Genomic DNA, 12,851 nt, shown 5'->3' with positions numbered 1-12,851 from the left:
GACAGCCACAACAAAATCGGACATTCCCTGTCATAGTCGTGAACAAACCAGGGCATTGCAACATGCCTTCCTCAGAAACATGTTTCCAGACCAGATGAAATCCAGCAACTGGCTTCAAAACTCCAGCTTGATGTCACCACGGTGGAGGTTTGTGTGTGGAGCGTCTCTCAGGGTCATCACCTAGTCCAGGGTTTCCTGTGGGCTTTGTTTTGTTCTTGTCATATAATGTTTTCAAATGATCCATGTGTATGTGTGCACACCTTCTTCTCTGTATGTGCAGCAAACATGCCTGGTGCCTGAGGACGCTACAGGAGGCTGTCGTTTCCCATGGAGGCGGAGTCGCAGGTGGTTGCTAGACCTGGTTGGTTGGTGCTTGTGTCAATACTGTGACCAGGTTGGGTGAGCTAAGAGTCACAGGAAAGGCCTGGCTGGATGCTGCATCCCTCACTGGCATGACCTGGCTGGATGATTCATCCGTCACTGGCATGGTCTAGTTGGTTGGTTATTGTGTCAATAGCCTGGCCAAGATGGGTGATCCTAACCGTCTCTGGCAAGGCCTGGCTGGATGAGTCACCACTCACTGGCAAGGGCTGGCTAGTTGGTGCTCTTCTCATTTGCCTGGCTTGGATGCATGATGCACACATCACTGGAACAGCCTAGTTGTGTGATGCTCCTCCCATTTCAGTCACCACAGTGAATGTTACCAGAGACAAATTACACTCATCACATCCTCTCCAGGACAGCACTTGCTCTTGATGATAATTAAACCACATCTGAAAAGAAAGAGTAGTATTGAATATTTTTTTAGAAATCATTCAAATTTTTAAAGGTGCTTAATTTATATATTTAATATGCACAGTTAGATATATATGGTTTTGTTTTTGTGTTTCGATCCAAGGTTTCTCTGTGTTACCCCGGCTGTTATAGTATTCACTTTGTAGAACAAGGCAGTCAAAGATACACTGAGAAAACCTGTCTCAAAAAAAGAAAACATAAAAAGGAACAAAAAAAAGACAAGAAGGAAGGAAGAAAAAGCCATTTAGCCCTGTGAGCTTAGAGCCAGGCCTACATTCACAATGGAGATCTTGTATTTATAACCCTCTAGGGAGCCTTAGCTTATAACAAAAAGTGAGTGGTTGTGAAAATAAACCACCCATTCCTTTGTAGAATCCATTCCTGAACAATACCTCTGTCAGTAACAGGACGTGTTTAAAGAAAACACAGTGCAAGGAACAACAGCCCTCACCATTCATCCAAGCACTGAGATCCCAGAGGATGAAGTAACACTATCAAGTTGAGGCCATCCTGGTCTACAGAGTGAATCCCAGACAAGCAAGGCTCCACACAGAAACTCTGTCCCAAACAAAGAAAAGAGCAGCCTTGGATATGTCAGCTGTTCTCTCATGAAAGCAAAAGGCAGTGGAACTCGAGAGATGGCTTGGTGGTTAAGCGCACTTGCTGTTCTCACAGAAAACCCGGGTTCCATTCCCAGCACCCAGCACCTGCAACTCTGCCTCCATGGGAAACGACAGCCTCCTCTAGCGTCCTCAGGCACCAGGTGTGTTTGCTGCACATACAGAGAAGGAGGTGTGCACACACACACATGGATCATTTTAAAACATTAAGTGACAAGAACAAAACGAAGCCCACAGGAAACCATGGACTAAGTGATGACCCTGAGAGACGCTCCATACACAAACCTGCACCATGGTGACTCAAGCTGGAGCCTTGATGCCAATTCCTGAATTTCCTCATTATCTGGAACCATGTTCCTGCGGAAGGCGTGTTCCAGTGCTCTGAGTTGTTCATCACTTAATATGAAAGAGAATTCCAGAGTTGGAGCTGGCCTGTGGAGGGAAGAGGCAAGAGCACTTTCATTCTTAAATTGTGTACTATGCCAAGCTAAACCGTAGCCACCACTTTACATTAAAATTTGTTAATGTTGTTGGGTTTTGTTTTGGTTTTGGTTGGTTTGGGTTGTTTGTTTGTTTGTTTGTTTGTTTGTTTTTTGGTATGACAGCGTTCTCTGTGTAGCCCTGCTTGTTCTGTGGACCAGGCTTGGGAAAGTTGTTGTTTCTCTCCTGAGCTGTGGCATGAGATGCGAGCTGTACACAAGCTTTAGGAGCACATGGCTTGGGCGGGTCCCAGAGAGTTTATATATAACTACCCCAAGCCTAGGCTGGAAGCTTCGAGCCTCCAAACAGTCTCACCTTCTGCACACCCTGACCTTGAAGGCTGCAGCTTTCATCCTCCATTTGCTAAGCTAAACCTACAATGTTTTCAGCCTCTGAGACTTATTGCTGAATAAGCTCACCCTTTCTGCTTCTCTCTGAACACTGGCTGGTTCCAGTCAGCTGTTCTGGCTCAAAAGGCCTCTGCTAGCTCAGGGCTTCAATCTGGCCTCTCTCTGCTTATCACTATATTGCTCTGCTTGGGAAACCTGCCTCTGATGTCCGCCGCACTCAGCTACACCAAACTCTACCGTACCCAGAGCTCTACTGTAATACCTTCCGGAACTCACTTGCTCTTGCACGGGCTGCTCTGTGTTCCTGTGAAAACTGGTCATACCTTACCTCTGACCTGTAGTGAATGCAAACATGTTTTTGGTTTGATCCCAAGGTTGGGATGTGAAACAGGCTTGTGAGACTGTGTGTTGTGTGTGTCCCCTGGGACCAGACTTGTCAGAGAACAGGTGTTGTTTGTCCATTACCAGAGAGGAGTGACCTCTTATGGGCCCATGTTCTTTGCCAAATGAAAAACATCCTAGTGTACACACGCATGCTTACACACACACTCAAACACACACACACACTCACATGAAAAAGAGCCTGGACTCTCTTGGATTTTGCTGGTGGCTGTTTAATGCTCCAATTAAAGATGCTCTTAGAAATACAAAAGCCACCCTAAATCCAGTTCCATTGAGTTTGGACACCCACATTGAGCAGGGTGAGGTAGTACATACCTTGAATTCCTGCACTAGGGGCGGCAGAGGCAGGTGGATATCTTTGAATTGGAGGCCAGACTGGTCGAAGAAACTGTTCCAGTATACACAAGGCAGCACACAGAAACCCAGTTCTCAGAAAGAAAGATAGAAAGAAAGAAGGACAGAAAGAAAGAAAGAAAGAAAGAAAGAAAGAAAGAAAGAAAACTCGCCCTGGCCAGCTGGTGTAGACCACACCTTTAATCTCTTCATGCTGAGGCCAGAGGCAGACAGATGTGTTGGAATTCTGTGTGACCACTCTCTGTAGTTCCAGCTGACCTGGAACTCACATGGACCTTCCTGCCGCTGCATCCAAGCACCAGAATTAAAAATATAAACCACCACTCCCTATTAATAATCTGAAAGAAAGAAAGAAGGAAGGAAGAACACAGCCTTGTGAGGACTGGAGGAAGGACCCTCATGTTTACAATATCAAAGGAAATGTAAATTAGTGTGACCACTCAGGAAACCAGTATGGAAGTTCCTCAGGACATGAAATTTGAATTCCCATATGATCCAGCTGTCCCATCCTTCAGAATATATCCAAAAGAACTAAATATGAATGCCAGAGGGTTCCATGAACACCCAATTGGACTGTGGCCTTAATTCACCAGTCTGGCCTCGAACTCAAAAGATTTGCCTGCTTCTGCCTCCCAAATGCTGGGATTAAAGGCTTGTGCCACCACCACCTGGCTAAATATATTTTTAAGGGTACATTGAATATCTCATGGGACTGTAGAGATGGCTCTGTGGCTAAGAGCCCTGCTGCTCTTACAGATGACCTCAGTTCTGTCCCCAGCTCCCGCATGAACCTGTTCACAACATTTAGCTCCAAGGGCCCCTGTATAGATCGTGTTCTGCTCTTGGAAACGAGTCCTGTGTGGTTCCCAGCACCCATGACTTCTGACTCAGGGATCCCTAACCCTCTTCTGGTCTCCAGGGACACTCAGAATACAGCCCCCCCCCCACACACACATTAAAATGTCCAAATACAATTAATTTTGTTATATAAAATAGAGGGAACTGGGGAGTGTCACAATGTGGGAGGGTCCTCAGAACCTATATACACACGGATACAGTGTGTGGATCCATGTGTGGCCCAAGCACTTCTAGACATGAGAGGTGGAGGCCGAAGAACTGACAACTCTCAGGCTGGCTATCCTGATGTCCACAGCAGCAAACCAGACACCGTTTCTCAAACAGGTAGAAGCCAAAGACTGACACTCACAGCTCTACACACACACACACACACACACACACTCGAAGATTTTTTCACTTAAAACAGTAGTAAAGAGAAAGTATTATCACATCAAAAAAACAAGAAACATGATTTTTAAAAAATAGCCCTGCAGAGATGGCCAGGCAGTTCCAAGTGCACACTGCTTTACCAGGGCACACGAGTGCAGTTCCCACACTGGGGCACTGACAGCCTCCATATCCCCAGCTCCATGGAATCCGGCACCTGTGGCCTCTTCAAATGCCTGTGCTCACATGCACATCTCCACACAGAGACAAGCCAATGAGCACGTACTTGGCAATAAAATAACCCTTTAAAGGGGCTGGAAAGAAGGCCCAGCAGTGGAGAGTGTCTACTGCTCTTGCAGAGCGGACCCCATGGAGACGCTCCCAACTGCTCAGAACTCCAACCTCAGAGGATCTGATGCCTCTGGCCTCCATGTGTACCTGTGTTCAGATAAACATAGACATAGACACAAACACTACAGAGAGAGAGAGAGAGAGAGAAAGAGAGAGAGAGAGAGAGAGAGAGAGAGAGAGAGAAGGAGAGAGAGAGAGAAGGAGAGAGAGAGAGACAGACAGACAGACAGACACAGAAAGAGACAGACACAGAGACAATGAAACATATTTAGGTCCAGGAGGTGTTGGCTCACACCTTTAATCCCAGCACACCAGAGGCAGAGGCAGAGGCAGGCAGATCTCTGTGAGTTGGAGGCTGGCTTTTTCTTACAGAGCGATTTCCAGGTTAGCCAGGGCTACACAGAGAAATCTTGCCTTGAAAAACCAATAAATAAATAAGACTAGAACATTTTCATTCATTTTTGGTTTTGTTTTTGTGTTTTCAACTATACAAAGATTTTTTATTTATAAACAATACAGTAGGCAGCATTCTATCCTTAAATGTTATTTCCCAAAAAACATAAGTTTCTTTTTGTTTGGTTCAATTTTTTTTTTTTTTGGTTTTTCGAGACAGGGTTTCTCTGTGTAGCCCTGGCTGTCCTGGACTCGCTTTGTAGACCAGGCTGGCCTTGAACTCACAGCAATCCGCCTGCCTCTGCCTCCCGAGTGCCGGGATTAAAAGCGTGGGCCACCACGCCCGGCTGTTTGGTTCAATTTTAAAGAAAAAAAAATTTAAATGCTGAGTTTAGGGCTGAAAAAGATGGCTCAGGGGTTAAGAGTACTGTCTGCTCTTCCAGAGGTCCTGAGTTCAATTCCCTGCAACCACAGGGTGACTCACAACCATCAATAAAGTGACCTGGTGCCCTCTTCTGGCTGGCAGGTGGACATGCAGGCAGAGCACTGTAGACATAAGAAATTAAGAAATCCTTTTAAAAAGTCGTGAACATTTTTAAAAATTAAAAACAATTTAAAAAGTAAAAAACAGTGAGTTTTACAATACCACACTCCTTTAATCTCAGCAAGCAAGAGGCAGGGGCAAGTGTTACCATAGTTAAGAATAATACAATTTGGTGCTGGAGAGAAGCAAACACCCCACCAACTGAGCCACTTGCTGCTCTTGCAGAGGAGCCCAGTTTGCTTCCCAGCACCTGCAAGTGCCTCAGAACCATGCATGACTCTGTGTGCACAGGACCTGACGCCCTCTCTCACCTCCTTGGACAAATCACAGACGTGGTACACAGACAGAGACACAGGCAAACACTCCTATGTAGAAAAGTACTGATAATGTTATTTGTTGACTTGATTACATCTAGAATTAACCAAAACCCAAGCAACTGGGCACACCCTGAGGGTTTGATTTCTTGGGGCTGGGCGTGGGAGTGGGGGGGTGTTTGTTTGTTTGCTAGATCACAAGAGCTGTGGCACCTGCCCCACCTCGATGCCCATCAAGGGCAAGGGACTGCGGATTTAACACACAATAAAACAGCGGGTCCTTTATGCCCAGAGCAGCAGCAGCAGCAGCAGCAGCAGCTTTCTTTTTTTTTTTTTAAAGATTTATTTATCACATATACAGTGCTCTGCCTGCATGTACACCTGCAGGCCAGAAGAGGGCACCAGATCTCACAATAGATGGTTGTGAGCCACCATGTGGTTGCTGGGAATTGAACTCAGGACCTCTGGAAGAGCAGACGATACTCTAACCGCTGAGCCATCTCTCCAGCCTCAACAGCAGCAGCTTTTATTCAGTGTCCAAAGAGCCTTTTTATAGGCAGCAAAACAGGAATGCCACTCCCAGGTGAAATCCCTCAAGATGTGATGGCCCACAGGAGGAGAGGGGTGCGTTCTCAGAGCAGTAAACATGACTAGCTAACCAACATAACCACAGACATGGAAGCTGCTAGAAACAGGACATGAAACAGCAAGACAGGCAGGCAGCCCAGTCGGGCCTGGTTCCCACAAAGAGCTAGAAGTCTCACCCTAATTCCAAACCCTTAGAAACCCCCGCTTGCCCAGCCTGTGATGGGAGGAGACACCTTTAAGGCCCTTGCTTTGGAGCCAGAGGAGGACAGACCACTGTGAGTCATGTGTCTACTCACTGTAGTTCTGGGTGACCTGGAACTCATACAAATCCTCCTGCCTCTGCCTCCCAAGCACTAGAATTAAATATATGTGCCACCACACCCGGCCAATAATCTAAAAGAAAGAAGGAAAGAAAGAAGGGATGATTTAGAAAGGAAAATTCAGGTGAGGATCAGCGGGAAATTTATTCCTACTTACACTATCAGTGAACATAGAAAAGAATGTGACCACTACAGACACTACTGTGGATTTACTCAGAAAGAAAAATTAGAATTATCATCTGATCCATGGGTACCACCCCTCAGCATGTATCTGGAAACACTGAAATCAGAAGGCCAGAGGGCACCTGAGCACACATGTTGACTGTGGCACTGAAATCAGAAGGCCAGACAGTTACCTGAGCACACATGTTGACTGTGGCCTTACTCACAGCAGCCAAGAGGTGGAATCGGCCTAGATGTCCATCAGTGAGGCAGGGGATGAACAAACTGAGGTCTAATGAACTGGGAGGCTGTATTTGTTGACAAGGCAGACCAAACTGTGGTGTGTGCAGGCAACAGGGTGGACCTGGAGACCATTCTGTTCAGCTAATTAAGCCAGACTCACAAAGCCCACACTCCTCTCCACTGAGGCAGGTAAACTAACAATAATAATATTAGCAGGGCATTGTGGTAACTTAAAGGTTAACCTCAGCACTCAGGAAGCAGAGACAGGTGAATCTATGCAAGTTTGAAGAGCCAGGCATGGTGGCCCATGCCTTTAATCCCAGAACTCAGGAGGCAGAGAAAGGCGGATCGCTGTGTGTTTGAGGCCAGCCTGGTCTACAAAGTGAGTCCTGGACAGCCAAGAGTACACAGAAAAAACCCTGTCGAAAGAAAGAAAGAAAGACAGACAGAAAGAAAGAAACGGCTAGTGTAGTCTACAAAAAAGTACCAGGACACTCAGGGCTACACAGAAACTGTCTCCCCCACATCAATACAGGGAAAGAGAAAGCAAGAAAAGAAAGATGGGAGAACAATTAGAGAGGTGGACAGTGTCTTGAATACTTTAATTAAGGAGAAAATATGATCCAATGTGTATAAAAACATCAAACTCATTATTTTCTACAATTAATAGATGCCAACAGCTATTACAACTGTTCTTAAAATTGCAATGCAGGAGATGGAAAAGTGTGTGTGTGCGTGTGCGTGTGCGTGTGCCTGTGCGTGTGCCTGTGCTGGGATACGGTTTTTTTCTGTAGCCCTGGCTGTCCTGGAACCAGCTCTGCAGACCAGCCTGGCCTCAAACACAGAGATTTGCATCCGTCGCCTTGGGAGTGCTGGGATTAGAGGCATGTGCTACCACCTGGACAAATGTGCTTTTTTATGATTTTATGGGACTGTAGAGATGACACTACAGTTTAGAGCCCTTGCTGCTCTTACAGAGGACCCCAATTCTTCTCCCAGCACCCACATGAGCCAGTCCACAACCTTAGCTCTGAGAGGACCAGTACAGACCTCACCTTGTTCTTGCAAAGAAGTTCAGTTGGGTCCCAGCACCCAAGATTCTGACGCAGGGATCCCGCACCCTCATCTGGTCTCCAGGAACACGCGAGATCCCCCACCCACACACACATACCGGTGGTTAGTTCAAATAATGAAAAGCCGCCTGCAGCGTGGCTCAGCGGTGCAATCCTTACACAGGAAACCAAAGAAACAGAAAGTGACAACACAGTACCACAAGATTGGAAAGATGGGGAGAAAGCAATGTGTGGCCCCGTGGGATCTCGCTGTGGAACCCCGAGAGAATCTGGACACTTCCCGTGCTGGACCAGCCGCAGCCTTCTGCACCCAAGCCTGGCCCCTGCCCTTGACTCACCTGACATCGCTTCTCTCTGACTGGGTCAGTCCATTGCTTCGGAACCCCAAGACTGTGCCGTCAGCGACGCAGGACCTGTAATTTTAAAAAAATGATATCTCAGTCATCAGGCCCCAACCCCAACCCTCCCTAATGCAGGAGCGATAATAATTTTCAGTACACACTGTACAAAATACCTGTCTCTTTGCCTAGGACCCTGAGGTGGGAAGAAAAATCCTAACCAGCGAGCGGGAGGCGTGGTGGCGCATGCTTTTAAGCCCGGCACTCAAGGAGGCAGAGGCACCTGGCTCATTGGGAGGTGGATGCCACCTGGTCTACAAATTGAGTTCCAGGACAGCCAAGGCTACAAACGGAGTCCATGCCTCATGGGGGGAAAAGTAAGGGGGAAAAAAGGAAAGAAAAGAAAAAATGGATGTAGGCGGCTCATGACATGGTGAACCAAAAACAAAAACAGCAACAACAAAACCTCTTAGCCAAAAAGTTCTGTTTTTCAACATGAAAACAATACCTAGGACTCCAGGTGTCACTTCATACAGCGAAATCGGGAGCCACTAAAATACAGCTCACCTGAGCCCCAACAAGTGTTAAAACAAAGTTACAAACGAGGCACAGTGGTGTTGGCCTGGAATCCTAATATCGGGCAGGTGGAGGTAGAAGAACCAGTTTGAGGCCAGCGTCACCAACACTGAATGTTTGAAGCCAGCCTGCTGCGTGCTCTCCTGTTTCTAAAGTAACCCTGACAGCCAGGCCCTGCAGGGCTCACTTCCTGTTTTGTTTGTTTGGTTGGTTTAGGTTTTTTTTTTTGTTTTGTTTTTTTTTTGAGACAGGGTCTCTCTGTGTAGCACTGGCTGTCGTGGACTCACTTTGTAGACCAGGCTGGCCTCGAACTCACTTCTAATGCCAGCACTTGAGAGGCAGATGCAGAGAAACGTCCATGTATTCCAAGCAGAATTGGTCCACATACAGAGTTCCAGGACAGACAGCCCACATATGAGACTCTATTTTAAAAACAACCACAAGCATACATACCTAAGTACATAAAACATACATACATATGTACACTCACAGAGATACATACAAATTTATCCACATATCAAGTAGATGGACAGGTGCCCAGATAATATATGTTTCAAGAATCTGAAATCTGGTTTTCCACAGTCCTGTCTCCCAGGAACTCAGCCACAGGCACAGGAAGATGCAGGGACTGCCTCTGCAGCCTTGAACACAGCCATGGGAGGACCCTTTGGTACAGATTCTGGCAATGGCAACTAATATCCCAAACCAGAAATGATGGTGGAATTCAGAATGCTTCCCCTACAGCCTGTGGACACAGGGCAGCGGTTGCTGAGATGGGGACACAATCTAGTGGGCACAGCCACAGGGGCCCAGGAGAACTTTTACCTGGGAAAACTGAAGCCTGTGATGATTCACCTCAGTCTCTGGCAGCTCCACCAGCTGCTACTTTCTATGTGTATCTGAGTCTCTGTGTGTGCCCTGTGTTCTGGTGCCCACAGAGGGCACGGGATCCCCTGGGATTTAATTTACAAGCCACTGTGAGCCACCATGTGGATGCTGGGATCCAAATCAGGGTCTTCTTACAGAGCTGCAGGCTCTACACACATGTTACCCAAAACAACAGGTTTTGTTTGTTTGTTTGGGCTTTTTTATTTTTGAAGCAGACGGTCTCTCTGTGTACTTCTGGATGTCCTAGAACTGGCTCTGTAGACCAGGCTGGCCTCAGCCTCACAGAGGTCCCCCTGACTCTTCCTCCTGAGTGATGGCATTAAAGGCTTCCACCACCATCACCTGACAAGTGTTAGGCTTCCTGAAACAGGGTCTCACTACACAGCCCTCCAAATGGGACCAGCAAATCGCCAGTCCTTGTCCTGAGCCTGAAGTCACTGTGACTTTGAGGAACAGCAGAGCCTTGAAAGTAGATGTGCAACAAGCCCAGAATTAAAGAAAGAAAGGCCATCTCCTGAGAAACTGCTTTTCCCTGGAAGGAAATACATGTTGCTAAACTGATGAATCATATAAACACTTAAGTGCACACACACACACACACACACACACACACACACACACACACACACACTGAAAACTTTAAAACTAGTATGTTGATACCCAGAGGGTGGGTTTCCACCCTTGGGCTCAGGCTGCCCAATGTGTCTGTGTTAAATCCCAGCCTCACCTCTATTTAGTGTCTAGAGACAGTGGCAGAGCCTAGTATGTTGTGCTGGGACTCTTAACAAAAGAATATTTATATATTTATTTTATGTTTATGAATGCTGTAATTGCATGGATATCTGCATCCCAGAAGAGGTCCTAAGACCCTATTATAGATGTGTGTGTGTGTGTGTGTGTGTGTGTGTGTGTGTGTGTGTGTGTGTACACAAGTCCATATATAAGCCATCTATGTAACAAGGTGTATTTCCTTGAGGGGAAAGGCCGTTTCTCAGGACATGGCCTCTTGCATTAGTGCTGCACTAGTTCAGGATCTGCCTTCAAGGCTCTGCTCAGGGGCAGAGGATTTTCCTAGATGCCACACTGTCAGCCTGGGGGCGTGGCTCAGTGGGAGAGCACCTCCCTAGATTCCCCCAGTGAGGGGGAAGGGACATGGCTCAGTGGGGAGCCCCTTCCTAGACTCCCCAGTGAGGAGTTGGGGTTGTGGCTCAGTGATAGGGACCTGTGAGGGGCTGGGGTTATATCTCCACAATAGCATACCCAGCCTAGTATGCTGGAGACTCTCCACTTTAGCCTCAGCAGAGGAGAAGTTAATAGAAGGCTGGGATTAAAGGCTGTGCCATCATGTCCTGCAAACCCATGGATTTTAGAATACATCTTTGATAAACTCTGCAGCTGAGGGTAATACATGTACCAGAGTTTCAGCTTTCCACGTGTGCTAATGACGGTGTTGCTGAGACCCATTACCTGCCACAGGTGGTTGGCAGATTTGGATTCTATGTGGAGGATAAAGTTTTGTTTAGGGAAACCTTGTGAACCTATTAACATGTCTGTGTCAATTCCACTTTTTTTTTTCTTTCCCTAAATCACACTACAGCAGGTGAGTATCTGTGATACAGTTAAGAGAGCTTGAAAAAGATGTGCAGTGGTGGTACACAACTTTAATCCCAGCACTGGGGAGGCAGAGGCAGGTGGATCGCTGTGAGTTCGAGGCCAGCCTGGTCTACAAGGCGTGTCCAGGACAGCCAAGGCCACACAGACATGCACCAGGGACCATTGTTGCTGCTTATGTTCAGTGGGTATGGACCTCACGGGATATACAGCGTGGTTTGTGAGTCCTTTACATTGACAGCACTATCCTCTTACATGTCATTCTAGAATAAACAAATGCATGGTTTTATTCTAAAGGGGATAGGAAGTTTTTTTGGAGTAATACTGACACTGCAAAGATCATGTTAATTCTTCGTTTTTGCCTTTTACTTAAGTGACTTTATAACATGGATCTTTAAAGCAGTTAAGTCTTTGATAGCTGGGCGTGGTGGCACACGCCTTTATTCCCAGCACTCGGGAGGCAGAGGCAGGTGGATCGCTGTGAGTGCGAGGCCAGCCTGGTCTACAGAGCGAGTCTAGGACAGCCAAGGCTACACAGAGAAACCCTGTCGGGAGGGCGGGGGGTTGGGGGGGTGGAGGGGGGAAGCAATTAAGTCTTTGGAAACATGTCACCAGGATGTTAACATTGCTTGCAAATGCTTTATTTAGGGTTACTATATACATGTACACATCTAAATATAAGCATGTAGATTTACATTTTGTCTTGGAAATTTGTATTTAATAAACTCTACCCATAGTAATGGGAAACAAAAGAAAAGTCTAAGTTTGGGGCCAGTTTTCCCATCTCATACTGTGACATAGCAGCCCTGTGCATCCTTTTTTTTAATTTAGTGGTTGTTACAGCATTTAGCTGGGCCCTTTCCAGAAACAGCTGACAGGCATCTTGTATCCAGAGAGCCCTGAGCTGCAGCTGCTGTCAAGTTTCCATTCTCTATCAGGAAGAGTTTTGTTCCTTCCTCCATTTTGCCTGCCTGTGCCTTAGTGCTCCATCCCTTGGCTTTCTCCCCTCTCTCCCTGATCTTCTGTAGAGAAAGCATGGAAAACCATGATCACCATTACCCACCATGCAACCTGGTCCATGACAACAACCAAAACAAAGTCAGAGAAAGTCCAAGTGTCCTGTGCCATGGCACCTTGGAAAGAGACCATAGCAGCCTCTATTTTTTAATTTAGATGGCAATTTTCATTCCCCATCTCTACTTGTAAGTTTTCTGGACTCTTGGTT

At 46.7% G+C, this 12,851-nt stretch overlaps 1 long non-coding RNA gene across 1 annotated transcript; it reads right to left on the bottom strand.

Moving 5' to 3' along the window:
* Window positions 1–568: 568 nt before the first annotated feature.
* On the bottom strand, window positions 569–5,487 carry LOC311591196. Its single transcript, XR_014777035.1, has 3 exons — window positions 5,454–5,487; window positions 1,701–1,847; window positions 569–773 (listed from the first exon to the last, which is right to left on the bottom strand). It is a non-coding gene; the product is annotated as an uncharacterized lncRNA (long non-coding RNA).
* Between the last annotated feature and the right edge of the window lie 7,364 nt (window positions 5,488–12,851).

This window comes from Acomys minous (assembly GCF_964271855.1).
Source record: "Acomys minous genome assembly, chromosome: 20".
In the NCBI taxonomy this organism is placed as follows: Eukaryota; Metazoa; Chordata; class Mammalia; order Rodentia; family Muridae; genus Acomys; species Acomys minous.
This window is presented reverse-complemented; position numbering and strand designations above follow the sequence as displayed.